Genomic DNA, 5,276 nt, shown 5'->3' on the forward strand with positions numbered 1-5,276 from the left:
CACACACACACACACACACAGGGGTAGGTACGGTAGCAACAGAGGGGATTGCTTTAAAAAACTCAGGAAGTGTTTGCCAAATTCCCCCCCCCCCATGGTGCAGGCTCTCCATGCTCCAGCCTACGAAAACAAAACAACCCAGCAAGGCTACAATCCTCTCCACACTTTCCTGGGAGTAAGCCCCATTGACTAGAATGGGACTTACTTCTGAGTAGAGACACATAGGACTGGACTCTTAAAAGCTCAGCATCCCACCTATGAAAGAAGCGGGACAGCTGGCAACGGAAGGGCTGAGTACAGAGTGGAGGGGAGGGAATTGATAACAGCTGCCTTAGTTTCCTTCCATCTGGAAGGGTCAGGCTGCAGCATATTTGCGTAACTCTATGAAATTTAGCACAACACGTTTTTTGTTAATCGAGCCAAGTCATGGAACGGAACTAACACGGATAAATAGGATCCATCTGTATGTTGGTGTTTTGTTTGTTAGCACAAAAGACAGTAAGTCAGCAAGATGGTAATCTCTGTAGACAACCAAATGAGCTGCCTGCAAGCTAGTGACCATTTTAAAGTTTTTCATATGCCTAAAACCCAGTTTTGGGTGGAATCTAAAGCCCTAAGAAATGTTTTTCTTTGTTCCAGTCTTTCTCAATACTTAACAAATTGAACCTTCCCATCTTTACTGTGCAACTACATCCACAATTCCAGATGCACTTTCACCTGTGTGCAGAACAGAAAGTGTAAAGAAAGCTCAATTTTTATCTCCTAGTGCAGGGCTTTTTAAACTGGGGCGTCGCGACGCTCCAGCCTGTGGGCCCTGGCCTCTGCCCCCTTAAGGGGCGGGGGCAGCCTGGAGGCAGCGGTGTGATCCCCAGGAGGCTGCTCAGGGGGTTGCAAGGGCTTGGGTGCACTTACCCAAGCCTACTGCAGCCTCCCCAGGGTGCATGGAGCCCGGTGCGAACCTTTGGCAGGGCTCCCCGCAGCAGTGAATGTGAAAGCGGTCTCTCCTGGGGATCGCGCCGCTGCCTTCCACCTGCCCCTGCTGCCGCCCCCCGGCCCCGCAAGCACTTACAGTGGCTCAAACTCTCCATGAGAGTTTGAAAACCACTGTCCTAGTGGATAGCCCAATCCTAGGTCTTAGGAACACCCAAGCCACATAAGAAGAGTTCCACTGGATCAGGCCAAGGACCCATCTAGGCCAGCTTCCTGCATCTTACAGTGGCCCAACCAGAACTGTACTCAATTCTCCAGATATGGCCTTATTACCAATTTTTTAACAGTGGCATAATACTGGCTGTATTATTTTCAATCCCTTTTTAATTATCCTGAGCATGGAATTGGTCTTCTTCACCACTGCCATGCTCTGGATTGACACTTTCATCTAACTGTCCACCACTACTCCAAGATCTCTCCTAATGAATTCTGAGCTGCCTGTGACAAATCAGTGCATCTGTGAAATGCTGATCTCTTGCCCCAATGCACATCACTCTACACTTACTTATGTTGAAGCACACTGCAATTTTGCCTTCCATTCCTCCAGTTTAGAAGGATTCTTCTGGAACTCTTCACGGTGCCTTCTGGACTTCACCATCTGCAAGTGTCAGCTACAAACTTGGATACCACACTGTTTATCCCCAAATTCAGTTCATTTATGAACAAATTGAAAAGCACCAGTCCTAAGACTGACCCTTAGAGCACACTGCATTTCACCTCTTTCCATTGTGAAAACAGTTCATTGATACCCACTCTCCATTCCCTGTTCTTCAACCACAGAGGACCAGGATTTAAGGGCAGCCAACCCTGAATCAGATCAGGCTATAAATAACCAAAATGTCTCCAGAGACTCGGGATTTTTAATAAACACACTCGGTTCTAAATGGGTGCCACTCTTGTTTTGTGCCTTATGAAGGGCGCAATGAAGAGGGAAAGACAGTTGAACAAGAATGCTGGACCACAGCCAGGATATAAAGACCCTAAGTTCTGAATAAAGTTAGATCATATTTAATAGCTCAAACTTCAATTGGAATTGCCTTGGATTTACTTTTTCTTGTACTGGCCCTTTTTCATTGGAAATAGTCCTACTGTCTCATGATTTGTCTCCTCCATTCTCCCTATGGTTCCTTTAGCAAAGAAGATGCCCTGACGGGCAGGATTGGTGACAGCTGCTGATTTAACAGCAGCTTTGAGAGTCAACCAAAGGAGAGATTAAAGGATTTCTTTCAAAAGGCTGAATGTAATTAACAGCCAATCAGTGTGCCCTGCTGGCAATTCTTCTGGAGGAACTTGATGCAAAAAATGCAAGGTTTAGCAATAGTCCAGTGCTGGAAAGGTGCACAGGAAATTGTTGAGATGGTACAGGAGAACAAAATTGGAAGGACTGTTGTATTACCTCCTCAGTGCAGGGGAAGAGGAGTTGTAATAGCTTCATGGGTACAGAAGCTGAGGAAATACATCTACATGGCAACTTGCAGATGATGAGCCATAGCAAGAGAATCTACTGCAAGGTAAAATCATGCTTGTGTTTCTCACTTCAAATGCCTCAACTTAAATGTTCCCAGAAATGTGTGCATTAGACAGTCCCAGACAACATGATATCAGGAGGCAAGGTGGATGGTTGGTTCTGACTCTTCATAGAGTACAGCAAAATTTGCAAACAAAGCCAAATGAAATGTAGTTCCCAATTTCAAAACATGTGGGAAGAACCTGGCACTGAAGTGAATACAGTATGTAGCATAACATGTGCATTACAGTGCACATGGCACTCCAAACTGAGGCACGGAAGCACTGATGCTGCAGACTCGGTTATTCAATGATCAGAGGAAAATCGAAGTCCATCCCAGAACAGATGGTCTACATTTGGTCATTCCCCTTTTACAAGCCAGAAAGAGTCTTTCTCTCACACATACACACGATAGAGACAAGAAGCTTTGGAATGTAACAATTTATTGGGGTTCATCTTTTTAACTCCCCATTTCTGGCATTGATACAATACTCAAAAGCAGCAGAAAGAACAAAATGTACAAGAATACATGAGTAATTAACACAACCCCCTGCAAAACTTGGAGCAAGCCACTTTTCCACTGGAAATGCCAATAGGAGGGCCAATTCAATCACCCATCCCTACTAAGCTTCCCATCCAACCATCCTAGACAGTTTAGCCAGCTGAGAACTGGATTTAAAAAACAAATGCAAAACACTATACTTTAAAAAATGAAGAATTACAAAGACAAAAATAATAGATAACACTTCATTCGTGCACAATTGTTTCATTAAATGATTTTTTCTTCAAAATAAAAATGTTACCAGGTATATACTTAGATATTTGCTTGTAAAGTCTATTCTGTATATCATGAGGGGAAAACAACAACTTCAGCCCACTCCTTTGCAAAATTGAGTGGAAGGCTTCAACTTTGCAAAGACTAATGCACAGCATACACTGAAATTCTTGAGCATTTACAGTTTCAAAGGTTGAAGTAAGTGCTGTGACTGCCTCAGAAAGTCGTCATAGGTGACACAGATCACAAAAGAAATACTGGTCTGTGTACAGACGCACTGTACACCAGCATCAGAATTGGCAAGGTTGAGGCCTGATACTGACAAGCGCAAAAGGTGAATTCAAGAGAGGAGCAGGCTCCAATTTTGACTCTACGTAAAGGTGACAGCCTGTCTAAGTAAAGGTGACAGCCTTTTTTTCCAAGAGAACTAAAGCAGCATGGGGCAGGGAATCACTATCCCAACCCAAGCATGGCATATCAAAGTGGTTTGGGTGTAAAACTGCAGGATTCAAAAAATGAAATAAAGAGCCAGAAACTTCACTAAAGTCATTTTTATGTTAAGTTTATCCCAAGGTGGCAAAAACAGCCATCATGAAGCTTGCTGTCCTGAAGATTGCCCACGGTCCGCCCTTGTGCCATCTTAGAAAATGGCACAGGTCTTGCCACCTCCCCTGGTTTCCCCTATTCTTTGTACTTCACTTCCTATGGGTGAAGATACGGTATTCATAGGTCAATCTACCACAAGCAACATGCAACACCAACAGCAGTCTTTGAAAGAAAGTTACTTTTACCACCACCACCACCCCACCTACAATATTTGCTTAGCTCATTGGAAAAACCCCATTACAACAGAATTGGGAGCAGCTTCCCATGTTACTATACACATAAGAACATAAATCTTTCTTATATAATTCCAGTGAGTGTTGCCTGTATATAACCATTTCCAAGATACGGCTACTGAGGAACTCAAGAATCTCAGCAGTAACCCCATCACCCTCAGAAATATTCACTGCCAAGTCATTTAATGACACAGAACAATTCCTGTAAATCACTCTTGTACTTGGAAGCAGAACATGAATATGTTGCTTCTCTGCACTTCTGGAACTAACACTGACCACACAGCTCAAGCAAATTATAATGGGGCAGGGGGAATCCTGCTTAAAATGGCAAAGTAGTTTGTATTACAGGCTCCAACATGAGAGTGCTGAACCTTTTAAAGGATGTGCTTAATAGTATTTTTAAGTGCTATGCAAAACAGGAATTAGGTTTTCAGCACTTAGGAACTGGAACCTGAAACCAAAGGTTATATTTAGTCTGCAAAACATCTTCATCTACAAAGTATCTTTTACCGACCATTACAAGGGGAAAAGGTCCCTTCAGATCTCTTATATTTCTAAGAGTCCTACCAAATACAATACACATACTCTCCCTCAAGAAAACCTTGTATCAGTGGTTCTCAAACTTATTAGAGGTCCTAGAGGCTGCTGCCTGATTTATAAATGCCAAGCAGTGTGGCCATAATGGTGACTGGGCAGAAGTGTTCCCCCTTCCAAGTAGCAGCTTGTTTAACCCTTGGTACATATAACCTAATCTGCCGTCAGTTTTGCAATCCAACAAAAATTGGGTCACAACTCACTGGTGGGTCCCAGACCCACAGTTTAGGAACTCCTGCCTTATGCATATCTTTGCTGCATGCCAGTAAGCATGAAGAGGCAGTACAGTTTTCTTTTCCATTCCCAAGCAAATAATGTAATGCTTCTCCAGATTTTATCCACATTCCCCCTCCCTGCCACATCCCACCTCCAGGATCAATGCTGGAGATGGAACGTGCCATAGGGAAAGATACTAGACCTCATTTTAGTCAAAGCACCTCTTGGGCATGCTTCTTCCTTGTCAACAACAGAACATCTGGGACCTCTATAAGGTTTTATCTTGTGCTACATAGAAGGAAGAGATGCAACCAAAGAAGAACGTTGTTCTTCACCCATTCAAGTTTCCCTTGAA

This window comes from Tiliqua scincoides, chromosome 7, assembly GCF_035046505.1.
Source record: "Tiliqua scincoides isolate rTilSci1 chromosome 7, rTilSci1.hap2, whole genome shotgun sequence".
Lineage (NCBI taxonomy): Eukaryota > Metazoa > Chordata > Lepidosauria > Squamata > Scincidae > Tiliqua > Tiliqua scincoides.